Source organism: Tripterygium wilfordii, chromosome 6 (genome assembly GCF_013401445.1).
Source record: "Tripterygium wilfordii isolate XIE 37 chromosome 6, ASM1340144v1, whole genome shotgun sequence".
Taxonomy (NCBI): Eukaryota; Viridiplantae; Streptophyta; class Magnoliopsida; order Celastrales; family Celastraceae; genus Tripterygium; species Tripterygium wilfordii.
In genome coordinates, this window is record NC_052237.1 from 7,382,321 (window position 1) to 7,396,169 (window position 13,849).

Genomic DNA, 13,849 nt, shown 5'->3' on the forward strand with positions numbered 1-13,849 from the left:
TCCTACTAGTGACTAGTGAGGGTTGATCTTTGCTTTTGATGGATTTTGTCCTCACGTAAGCAAGGAAAAACATCCTCCTGGATTGACGTCCCTTCAAGATATTGGGGGATGGGTTCCACTTCCAGATATGGGGTGTGAACTAACCTGATCCAGTGGCCTCTCGCGTAGCCGCGTTATAGTTAGATATGCCACCTATATGCACATTAGATAACCCTTAGATCTGGTTTGAGACCTTCAGAAATTTGTAGGAACCTGATTTTTTTAGGAACAATGGGGGGACTCTCCTATCTTTGACTCTATTTATTTCTTGTATTTTTATTCTTCATTTCATCAAACCACACATGTACATCTTTTATACACTTGCCATGTATATGTTAGCCTAGGTTGTACCCATGTGCATGCTTGTTAATCATCCATACATGTACATATATACTTTTCATATACATAACTATTGCACATATAATAGATCAATTTTTTTAAATCATCTTGTTAATTGTAAGGAGTACTTAGGATTTGCACAAATGATAACCACATGCATGCATGTTCTTAAAGTAAAATAAATGAGGACTAATGTCATTGTTTTCAAAATGCACAGGAAAATCATAAATAATCATAGCGTCCAAGAAGCACCATCGACACCCCTATCAGACTCGCCTACAATCAAGAATTATTGAGAATATGGAGCAGGAAACGGGTGAGCATAGTCAGAATCAGGATATATTTGAACTGAAAGAGCAGATGGCCTTATTGATGAAGAATATGGCGTTGCTAATGAAAGGAAAGGGAGTAGTTGAAAATTCTGAAACACCAGAGGTTCCTGAGAATCATTTGCACCAAGAAGTACCAGTTTACCCACCGGGGTTCACTCCTGTTCGTAACCAATCTTTGCCTGGTTTGCACCAGCATCAATATGTTTCTCAACAGGCAACGACTCAGAACCCAATGTACATTCATCAAGTTGATCCTCATGGGCATGAGAATCCCTTCCCAGTTGGTGCCGATATTACAGGAGCTGTCACTGGTGGAGTAGTGACTGAGGGAGTTCAGTATGAAGAAAATAGCTCAATGGATGCTATCAAGAAATTGGAGAAGAGATTAAGAGCCATGGAGGGTTTCAATGCTGCAGGGATGCTAAACCCAGCCAATTTGTGCTTGGTGAAGAATTTGAATGTTCCACACGACTTTGTGCTGCCAAAATTCAGTTTGTTTGATGGCACTGGAGTCCCTTTGGATCATTTAACGATGTATTGTCGGCGCATGCAGCCATATGCAAGCGATGAGAAAGTGTTGATGCATTATTTCCAAGATAGTCTGACTGGAGCAGCCCAAAGGTGGTTCAATACCCTTAATCCTTCATTAGTAGCTTCGTGGGAGGATTTGGCTGAAATGTTTATGAAGCAGTATAAGCATAATGAAGAAAAGATCCCTACCATTTACGATCTGCAAAACACAGCAATGAAGAGTGAGGAAAGCTTTAGGGAATTTGCCCATCGATGGAGGGATTTGGCAGCCAAGATAGTTCCACCCCTTTCAGAAAAGGATTTGTTGAACGCTTTCATTGATGCTCTCCAGGAGCCTTATACTTCCAATTTGGCGGGAGGTGGCCATAATAACTTAGCTGATATGATACAAGCAGGGGAGCGAGTTGAACGATGCATGAAGAGAGGTACTCTGCATTATCCCATCCTTGACAAACCAGATCCAATTAAAGGAAGTAAAGGCAAGAAGGCTGAAGTGCATTCTGTGAATTTTGATTCAAATCCCATTGTTTATGGTGCGCCTACTTCAGACTACCGCCCTAGAAGCGATGCCCCAAGGATGTCAAGCCCAGGAGCCTACTATAACCATAACCATACCCATACTCATACCCAAAATCCTTATCTACCTCGATTCAATGCAGCACCACCCAATCAATACCCGCAAAACCCAAACACTTACCAAAACTTTCAGAACCCACATACCTATCAAAATCCTCGTCCAAATTTCCAAAATCCAAGACCCAGAAGGCCGGTGGAACGTTTTGACCCTATACCTATGACATATGCGGAGTGTTTCACTAAGCTACAAGCCCAAGGGGCGGTAGTACCAATACCAGGAAGAGTTCACCAGCCTCCATATCCTCCCTGGTATGATCCAAATTCTACATGTCTTTACCATGGAGGCGCACCCGGACATTCAACAGAAGCATGTTTGCCTTTCAAGAGGTTGATTCAGGGGATGATTGAAGCGAAATGGCTCAACTTGGATGCTGTGGACAAGCCAAATGTTAACAACAATCCGCTGCCAAACCATGGAAATGAGGGTGTGAATTGTGTTGGTGAGTCTCGTGTTATCAAGAGGTGGGTGTCAGAGATTACGATGCCATTGAGCCAGTTATTTGACATTTTAAAGGAGCAGGGGATGATTGAAATGATGAGTTCTTTTTGCCAAAATAATCAACTCGATACAACTAAGATTTGTAAATTTCACAGTGGAATGAAATGTCATACTATTGAAGAATGCAATGATTTTCGGGAGAAAGTACAAGAGTTGATGGATTTGAGGAGAATTATTTTTGAAGAAGGAGAAGGTCAAGAAGGCCATGTCAATGTCCTAGGAGGTTATTACCAGGGACCAAGGCCGAATTGTGTGAAACCTTTTGTTCTACAATACTCTACAGAGGACAAGCCAATGACTGTGACTCCGAGAATAGATCCTTTGTACAAGAATGACAAGGCTGTGCTGTGGAATTATGAGGTTGAAGTTAGGGGAAAGCAAGGAGAAATGGTAGATAATATTTCTGGTGTCAGTGGAGTTACCCGGAGTGGGAGATGTTACATAAGAAATGAGCCAGAAGGGAATCCGGTAGTGGATCTTGAAGCTGAACGCAAAAGAAAAGGGAAAGCAATACTTGAAGTTGAAAGATCAAGTTCTATTGCAGAAGAAGGTCTTTTTGTACGCCCAGAAGAGAAAAAGAAAGTTGTAACTGAAGTGGAAGTTCAGGAGTTCCTGAAAATTATTCGGCAGAGTGAGTACATGATAGTGGATCAATTGAAGAAAACCCCTGCAAAAATTTCGATCTTGGAGTTGATAATGAGTTATGAACCGCATCGACAAGTCTTGATGAGAATGTTAAATCAGGCATATGTATCAGATAAGATTCCTACAGACTCTTTTGATGGCATTGTGGGAAATGTGTTAGCGTCCCATTTGTTGTCCTTTACTGAGGATGATATTCCGCCTGAAGGGATGGGGCACAACAAAGCTTTGCATATTTCAGCCATGTGTCGTGGAAAGGAATTAGCAAGCATTTTGGTGGATAATGGGTCATCGCTCAATATTTTACCAAAGGAGACTTTTGAAAAGTTGCCGATTGACAGATCTTATTTAAGACCAGTGCCGATGGTAGTAAGGGCATTCGACGGAACACGCAGAGAGATTATGGGAGAAATTGAAATACCTTTACAGGTTGCAAGCGTAACTTTCAATGTACCATTTGTGGTAATGGATATCTCACCAACCTACAGTTGCCTGCTGGGACGACCTTGGATTCACACTGCAGGAGCCGTTCCCTCATCATTGCATCAGATGCTCAAGTTTGTTCATGATGGAAGGGTTTATATAGTAAAAGGCCAGTCAGAATGGATGGTTGCTAGTTTGTCTAATAATTCTCCTATTGATGCTTCGACAGAAGGGATTGAGAGTTCATTCCAATCTTTTGAAATTGCTAGTGCTAGCTATGTGAAGGAAGGACTTTCTCTCATAAAGCCACAAGTATCCAAGGTTACGAAGAATGTAGCAAAATTTATGTTGAAAAAGGGGTTTCGCCCGGGAGAAGGACTTGGTAAGAATCGACAAGGAATTAAGAAGCCAGTAGAAATGGTGAAACATCCAGAACGTTGGGGTTTGGGTTATAAGCCAACTAGGGTTGACAGGAACCTTGCACAAGCGGAAAAGCAGGCGAAGAGGTTTGCTCGTCTGGAAGGAAATGAGCTGGAAGTTGAAAAGAAACCGATTCCTTGGCTTTATGACAGTTTTGTGTATGGAGGGATGCAGAACAAGATAAGTTTGGCTGATACTGGGGCAGTTTTTGGAAAACTGCCAGTTGAAAAATCGGCTGATAAAACTGGGGCAATTTTGGCAAATATGTGTGATCAGTTTGAAGACTTCCAAGTTGCTGTGGTGGAAGAGGAACAAAGTTCGGCTGCTAGACCTTGCTTTGTCATCTCGTGTCCTTCAAATTTCAAATTAAGCAACTGGACCAGTCTGGAGCTCCCAGTATCTCTCAAGAACTTGCAAGAGTAATCCCGAGTGCACTACCATCGTGGGCCCAGCTCACGGCCTTCGTTTGGGTCTTTTGTAATGAGCATGCTTTACTTTGCTTTCAATAAATCTTATAGTATGGCGATTGCATGTTCAATCTTTGTACATATTCCCTTTTTCATGAAATGAAAGTCTTTTGACAGTCATCCATATTCATGTTTCTCCATTCCCATTTGAGTTTTTCTTCTCCATTCTCAAAGCCATTTTTATTCACTTCTTCAACAGGATTGAAGATGATGATAACGAAGATGACGAACTTAATGAACCAGATTTTGATGCACCCATTAGCAATGTTGAATCTGACTATGAAATAGAGAAAGAAATTGAGATTTTACCTGAAATGTTAAGACAAGTCAATCAGGGAGAGAAACTAATAAAGCCTCATCAAGAGGTAACAGAAGTTGTTAATTTGGGAACTGAAACGGAGAAAAAGGAGGTTAAGGTAGGAGCTGCCTTCGAAGGAGAGAATAAGAAGAAATTGATAGATTTGTTGCATAGTTACCAGGATGTCTTTGCATGGTCTTATCAGGATATGCCCGGTCTTGATACAAGTATTGTTGTTCACAAGTTGCCATTAATTCCAGAATGTACTCCAGTGAAACAAAAGTTAAGGAGATTAAAGGCAGATATGCTTTTGAAAATAAGAGATGAAGTGAAGAAGCAGTTTGACGCTGGTTTTTTAGCAGTGGCTAGATACCCTGAATGGGTGGCAAATATTGTACCTGTTCCCAAGAAGGATGGAAAAGTGCGGATGTGTGTCGATTATAGAGATCTCAATCGTGCAAGCCCGAAGGATAATTTTCCTCTTCCCCATATCGATGTTTTGGTGGATAATACGGCTAGACATTCAACTTTCTCTTTCATGGATGGATTTTCGGGTTACAATCAGATCAAGATGGCACCAGAGGATCGTGAGAAAACGACTTTTATTACCCTATGGGGAACCTTTTGCTATAAAGTCATGCCGTTTAGTCTGAAGAATGCTGGTGCTACTTATCAACGAGCCATGGTCACTTTGTTTCATGACATGATGCATAGAGAAGTTGAAGTATATGTCGATGATATGATAGCAAAATCCAAAGAAGATGAAGATCATATTGTGAATCTTCAGAAGTTGTTTGATCGATTAAGGAAGCATCAATTGAAGTTGAATCCAGCTAAGTGCACATTTGGGGCGACCTCGGGGAAGTTGTTAGGTTTTATTGTAAGCAGGAAAGGAATCGAGGTAGATCCTGATAAGGTGAAGGCGATCTTGGAGATGCCACCCCCTCGGACGGAAAAGGAAGTCAGGGGTTTCTTGGGAAGGTTGAATTACATTGCCAGATTCATTTCACAATTGACAGCTACTTGTGAACCTATCTTTAAATTGTTGCGTAAGAGTAATTCTACTGAGTGGAACGAAGATTGTCAGATTGCATTCGAAAAGATCAAGCAATATTTGAAAAGTCCTCCAGTATTGATGCCTCCTGTGGCTGGCAGGCCGCTTATTCTCTATTTGACTGTCTCGGATAGTTCGATGGGATGTGTGCTTGGACAGCATGATTCATCTGGAAGGATAGAGCATGCCATTTATTACTTAAGCAAGAAGTTTACTAGTTGTGAAGCAAATTATTCAATGTTGGAAAAAACTTGTTGCTCTTTGGTTTGGGCTGCACATCGGCTTAGACAATATATGCTTTATCATACTACATGGTTGATTTCCAGGATGGATCCTATCAAATACATTTTTGAGAAACCTTCTCTTTCCGGGAGGATAGCTAAATGGCAGATGTTGTTATCAGAATATGATATTTTGTATGTTACACAGAAGGCAATCAAAGGGAGTGCGATAGCAGATTATTTGGCAGATGGAGCAATTGATGATGCTCAGTCTATGGATTTGAAGTTTCCAGATATTGATGTCATGACTGTGTCGATAGAAGAAGGGAATCAGAAGGATTTGGCAAAATGGACTATGTTGTTCGATGGGGCTTCTAATATCATGGGAAGTGGAATTGGTGCAGTGTTAATATCACCCGATGAGAATATTATCCCGTTTACAGCTAAGTTGTATTTCGAATGTACTAACAATGTGGCTGAGTATGAAGCATGTACGATGGGAATTCAAGCTGCTATCGATATGGGGATTAGGAGGCTACAGGTCTATGGTGACTCACAGTTGGTGATTAGGCAATTGAATGATGAGTGGGAAACTAAAGATGACAAGCTCATTCCATATTACCAACATATCAAAAAGTTAGTTAAGTTTTTTGATTGGATTGAGTTTGATCATATCCCAAGAGAGGAGAATCAAATAGCGGATGCTTTGGCGACTTTGGCGGCAATGTTTGATGTAGACCCAAAAGGGGAAGTGCAGCTAATTAAAATTGAGAAACGAGAAGTTCGAGGTTACTGTTCAAATTTAGAGGGAGAGCCTGATGGTAAACCGTGGTATCATGATATTCAACAGTACATTGAAAAGAAAGCATATCCATCAGGGGCATCAGAGAATGATAAGCGTACCATCAGGAGACTGGCAGGATCTTTCTTCTTGAGTGGAAATGTTCTTTATAAAAGGAATGATGGGATAGTTTTCTTGCGTTGTGTTGATGTTGCTGAGGCTAAACAAATAATGGAGGAAATTCATGAAGGAATATGTGGGACTCATTCCAGTGGATATGCAATGGCACGGAAGATTATTCGTGCAGGGTATTATTGGTTAACCATGGAAAGGGACTGTATAAGTTATGCAAACAGATGCCACAAGTGTCAGATTTATGTAGATAGAACACATGTTCCAGTTAATCCATTGCATGTGTTGACATCACCATGGCCTTTCTCAATGTGGGGATTAGATGTCATCGGTCCAATTGAGCCGAAGGCTTCTAATGGGCATCGGTTTATTCTGGTTGCTATCGATTATTTTACCAAATGGGTGGAGGCTGCTTCATATTCTAATGTGACAAGTAGCGTGGTTGTTCGGTTTTTGAGGAAAGAGATTGTTTGTCGATATGGAGTCCCAGAAAGAATTATCACTGATAATGGCACGAATTTCAACAGTAAAATGGTGAAGGATTTTTGTGACCAATTTAAAATTTATCACCATAATTCGACTCCTTACCGTCCGAAGATGAATGGGGCTGTCGAAGCGGCGAATAAGAATATCAAGAAGATCATTGGGAAGATGACAGAGAATTACAAAGATTGGCATGAGAAGATCCCTTTTGCTCTATATGGTTATCGGACCTCAATACGGACATCTACCGGGGAGACGCCTTTCTCCTTGGTGTATGGCATGGAAGCGGTTTTGCCTATTGAAGTGGAGGTTCCATCCCTTCGAGTAGTTCTGGAGGCAGGATTGGAAGAATCAGAATGGACTCGAATGCGTTATGAGCAGTTGAATTTGATTGAAGAACGAAGACTAAGAGCAATCTGTAAAGGGCAATTGTATCAAAGAAGATTGATGAAAGCACATAATAAGAAAGTTCGACCTCGCAGTTTCAGGGAAGGAGATTTAGTGTTGAAGATGATCTTGCCGCCTCAAAAGGATCACCGAGGGAAGTGGACACCGAATTATGAGGGACCATATGTGGTGAAGAAAGCCTTTGAAGGAGGGGCATTAATTTTGACAAGAATGGATGGAGAAGAATTGCCTAATCCGGTGAATGCAGACGCCATCAAAAAGTATTACCCGTAGCAAAAAAAAAAAAAAAAAAAAAAAAAAAAAAACTCGCTAGATTGAAAACCTGAAAGGGCGATCTAGGCAAAAATTAGAGTTAAAATCTCGCTAGATTGAAAACCCGAAAGGGCGGTCTAGGCAAAAATTAGAGCCATAAAAATCCCCTGAAGTGAAAACCCCTCGTGGGCGCTTCAGGCAAAAATTAGGGAAAAAAGAAAAGTCTCTACTAAAGTGAAAACCCTTCCTGGGAGCTTCAAATAATATTGAGATCAGAAAGGTGTGGTGAAAACAACTAAGGGGAAGGAGGCAAAGGCCTTTCGAGGATTTGAGATGAATATAAGGAAATACAATGAATGACAGATAGCGAGGCTGTACACGGGTGGATTGGTTATGTTCAGGGGTATGCATGATGAGTCTGCGAAGGAGAAGATCGATATAGAAGTGGTCAGATTCAATGATTGCAAAATGGGGGCACACAAAACTGGGGCAGTTTTGTGCGGAATCAAAGTTATCTCATTTTATATCTTGTAAAAATTTCTGCTATTTCCTTTATTCCTAACCCTCTTGAATCATATATATACTTGATCAGTCTCTCCTGTTATCTATCTATTCTAAATAAAACTCTCTGAGGTCATTCAATTCATTTCTGAATTCCTTATTCATTGCTTGTGTTCTTCACGATTTTTATTGCTTGTATCTTGCCTTCAGAAATCTCATGTAGTACAAGCATTGCCATACTATTGAATTTATTTGACAGTTAAGTAAAGTATTAAAAGAATCATGACAAGTGTATCAGGACATTGTTCTTAGCAGGAACTTGAGAGATTTTGGTGTTCTTGACTGTAAAGGAGCTAAAAGAAATTAAATGGTGCTAAAAAGCATGGTGGAGCCGAAGAGATTGTGGTGTTCTTAATTCCAAGAGAGCTAAAAGAAATTATATTATGTTAAAAGACATAGTGGGGCCCAAGAGATTCTGGAGCCGAAAAGCTTTGGTTTGGCGTTAAAGGTATGTCGGATTTAATGGAAATAAGATGGAAGCAGTAAATTGATGGAAAGACCAGACAAAACGAGAACGAAAGATACAAGAATAAGCATAACATGGCAGATTGAAGATAGGGTGGAATCAAAAGACGCAGTCTTCTCATGATGGATGATTGTAGGATGATAGGGGTGATGGTGCTTACGACGATTAACCAAAATCAAAATTTCAAAATGAGAAAAATAAAAGAAAATACAATTTTCTTCATGCATTCATACACTCATGGATATTTTCTTGCATAAATTCAAACCAACATTTGGCCAAGCCGGGAATGGCCTTGTGATCCCGTGCCCTTTATTTTTCTGTACAAACATTTGGCCAAGCCGGGAATGGCCTTGTGATCCCGTGCCCTTTATTTTTCTGCACAAACATTTGGCCAAGCCGGGAATGGCGTTGTGATCCCGTGCCCTTTATTTTTCTGCACAAACATTTGGCCAAGCCGGGAATGGCCTTGTGATCCCGTGCCCTTTATTTTTCTGCACCAATATTTGGCCAAGCCGGGAATGGCCTTGTGATCCCGTGCCCTTTATTTTCTGCACAAACATTTGGCCAAGCCGGGAATGGCCTTGTGATCCCGTGCCCTTTATTTTCTGCACAAACATTTGGCCAAGCCGGGAATGGCCTTGTGATCCCGTGCCTTTTATTTTTCTGCACCAATATTTGGCCAAGCCGGGAATGGCCTTGTGATCCCGTGCCCTTTATTTTCTTACACAAACAGTTGGCCAAGCCGGGAATGGCCACAGTGATCCCGCGCATTTCAGTTCCCGTACGAAACTCGGTTGACTACACCTTTGTTTGTCTTTTATTTCATAAAAGACATACAAAGGGGGGCAGCTGTAGTACCCGGTTTTCGTCTGGCCCAAAAAAAAAATAATAGAAAAAATATATAGAAAAAATTGAAAAATTGAAAAATACAATAATAATAATAATAATTCAAAAGCCCGTTCTGGAGTCCGTAATCTCACAAAAAAATTCAAAGCCTATTTCTTGAACCCACAAACATGCAAAAAATCTTAAAGCCCATTTCTTGGGTCATAAGCCCATAAAAATTCAAACCCAAACCCAATACAACAAAACCCTAGAAAATATCTAAAAAATAGGAGAATTAAATAAAATAATAAATAAAACCTTTAAAAAGGAAAGGTGACACCTTTAAGGGTTTTGCAAAAACATTGGAAAATACCAAAATATTAGTTTCTTAGGAGAAAATAAATAGGGTTTGGGGGATATTTTGGTAAAAGGATGAAATAGGGTTTTATAGGGATATGGTATAAAAGAAAGAGAGATTGTGGGAGAGAGGGGGAGCCGCACAACACCAACACAAAGAGCAAAAAGAGAGGAAAAAGTCAAGAGGAAAAGCAGCCGGCAGAGGAGGAAAAAAGGGGAGCCAACAAAAAAAAGAGCAGCCGCACAACAAAGAGAGGAGAAAAAAGAAGGAAAAAGAGAGATTGGAGCAGCCGCATAACAAAAGGAAAAAGGGAGCAGCCGGGAGAGAAAAAGAAAAGAGAACAAGAAATACAGAAGAAAAAAGGAGAAAAGACGAGAAGGAGAAGGGAGAACAGCTGAAATCAGAGAAGAAATAGGAGAAAACGGGTTTCAATTCTTCAAGGGTAACGTCTCTGGCAAACTCGTTTTGATTTGTGTTCTATTTCCTTGATTCGCCTCCGACGTCGTCCATGTTCCATTTCTTTATTTTGGTTTCTGTCTGGGTTTGTTCTTAGATTACATCCTTCTTGGTTCAATATCCGTATTTCTTTAGTTCTGTTTCTATGGAGTTGTTCGTCTCCTCTGTTCTTATTTCTCCAAGTTATTGATCTCTTGATTGTGTTTTGTTCAAGTTCGTAGTATATGGTCATGATTGAAGTTATACTAGTCATATGTAGTTTATGGATACATGTATGATTTGAATGAAATTTGGTCCGTGTGCGTTTGCTTGCTAGTGTTGATAACTGACCTTGCTATATCAGTTTCTTCATTAAGCTAGCATGTGGCTTTTAATATTTGATTTTGACTTTTCTGGTTTGAATCTTGCCTGCTCATGGTATTGATGTTTAATATGATGTCTGGTTTTGATATCCGATTATGATAGGTTTGTCTTTCTTTGATGGCCGGTATAAATGTATATATGGTGTGTATATATATATATATATATATATATATATATATATATGGTGTGTGTATATATACAGTGTGTGTGTGTATATATTGTATATGTGTTTGTATATGAATATATACCATTTTACATATTTGTATAGGTGGTTATATATCTATAATGTATATGGGTATGTATGCTTAATTTAATTTGAATTTCTATGGCATTTGAGTACCCATTTGACCCCATTATTTTTGTGTTTAATGTTGGGGCTTGGACCGGGCTTGATCCCACTTGGGCCGAGGGGAGCACTTAGAGGATTTGGGTTGGATTGGAGCAATGGGCCTCGCGAGCAATATTGGGTTTTTGTACATTTGTATAAATTTCATTTCATTTTATTATTTGTCATGTATTCTTGTAAAATGTAAGTCTTGTAATAGTGTAGCAAAAATATTGGATGTAAAATAGAAAATGCATACATGATATTCTAGGATGTTAGAAGCATATAGAAATTAGGAATTGATTTCGTGAATGATGATTGCATTAGAATGCATGCTTAGGACTTTGATTTCTCACACTATGTCATGATGCTTAGATGTATGCTGGGATTGTTTGAATGCCATGAAAATAAATGCAACGCGTCAGTCATTAGAATTAATCTAAGCCGTCTCACTTTAATAAACACACCAAGATTAATTTACGGAACCATTATGTTTTCTTTGAATACCAAGGAGCCTTCAAGATATTGGGGTTCCATTGGCATTCATCCAAAACATTTGGATTTTGTGGACCCAGAAAGCAAATATGTTTTTAGGGATCAGGAGAATTTATTTAAGGACCCAAAGGGGGGTTTAAAGATATTTGGCCCGTCCGATGGGCCTTAAATGGATTCTTTCTTTTCTCATAAAGAATATAATTGTGAGTAAGGCATAAATTGAACATTTTTTTCATCGATCGTGGGCCTTTTTGGTGCATCAACCAAGTTCCCAAAAATCTCTTTTCCAAACCCATCAAAACCCATTCCCATGTTTCTATCCAAATAGCCTTTTTTCCAAATCATCCAAAACATCAAAACCCACTCCGATATGGACTTTTCTCATCCAAGACCAAGTAAAACATTTTTGGCCAAGCCGGGAATGGCCATAGTGATCCCGTGCACCCTTTTTCCTTCTTTTTATCAAAACCCATAAAAATAAGATTTTTAAAATCAAATCTTGGTCTAACATTAATGTAACATTTCCATCCATTTGATAATACATGATTTTCCGGGCATATGGAAAACTCATTAAAACATTTGGGACATACAATCATTCCTCAAATCAAAGTAGAGCCAAATAGGAAAACATTTTTTTGAAGGTAACCGTTTTCGGGAGTTGTGGGGTGCTTAACACCTTCCCCATGCTCAATAGACCCCCTTACCCACTTTTTTTCGTAGACCAAAATGGATGTCCAATTGCATCCTAAAAATCAATTGGTGGCGACTTCATTGTTTTTAAGCCGGTTGCTTCAATAGATAATCAACAAACAAAGAAGAAATCAAGAATAATAAACCAAGTTCATTCAATATTCAAAGGTGAGGCTCCATTAGAGCTCCTAGCAAGATGATTAGTTCCTCATATCATCCAAATACATAATCATATCTAGAATTTCAGTCATAATCACAAGAAATAGAGAGAGATGCAAGAAAACCCCCCGAAATCTCAGCTCTTCTCTTTGCTCCTATGCTGCCTTCCAAGCTCTCAAAACCCTAGCCTCTCAAGAATTGTTCAAGAATGTCTAAAACCCTCAAAAACTAACCTTATATACCTAACCAAACCCATAAATCGTTTATAAGATGAACTTATGTCGTTTTGGACTGGTCCCACTTGAGTTTGGGGCAATTTCGGGAAGCTAGAAATCAGAAATCGCAACTCTGGGTAACTTTCGATCGATCGATCAAAAGTGATGTCCAATTAATCGAAATTCTTCTCGAGTCCAAAAACTACAACTTGCCTCCTATGCTCCGATTGATCGGAATTGATCTCTGATAAATTGCTTTTAGGCTCTGACTCCAAATTCATCTGATTTTGATTTGATTCGGCTCCTTTTCTCCAATGCGTGCCTCAACACTGTAAATGTGCAAATAATGACTTCTTCGGCAATTTCAATCCTAAATTGACTCTAAACGATATAAGATTGCATGTAAAAGGATGTATAATTATATGCATATAAATAGCACATCAGTTGTACCCAAGGTTGACCCGTTTTGTTCGTGTAATGTTACTGTTTCAAACTGTAACATAGACATTAAAAAGTTCATCTACGTCATATAATGCTAATACTTTGATTGTATAGTTTTACAGTTTCAAAACATAGACGATTAAGAAAGTAAGTCAAATTATTTGAATGTATAATGTTACATTTTCAAAATAGTAACATTGAAACAGTAATATTATAACTATACAATCTCAAATCTGTACGATTTCAGATCTGAACTCAATACATCTCAGATTACGATCTCTTATTACATCTCAGATCTTAGAAGATGAAGAAGAATAATAATAAAAATAAGAAGATGAAGAATAAGAAAACGAAGAAGATGATGGTGGAGGCGGAGATGGTAGTGGTGAAAATGTAGGAGATAATTTTTAGATCTGGGTATTTTTACGTCTATATCTTTCAAAAAAGAAGAGCAAATATGAAAATATTAATCTTTTAAAAGAGATACTATGTAGAAAAAAAATACTTATGTGGAATAGAGATTTTCAAGTGGACTTAT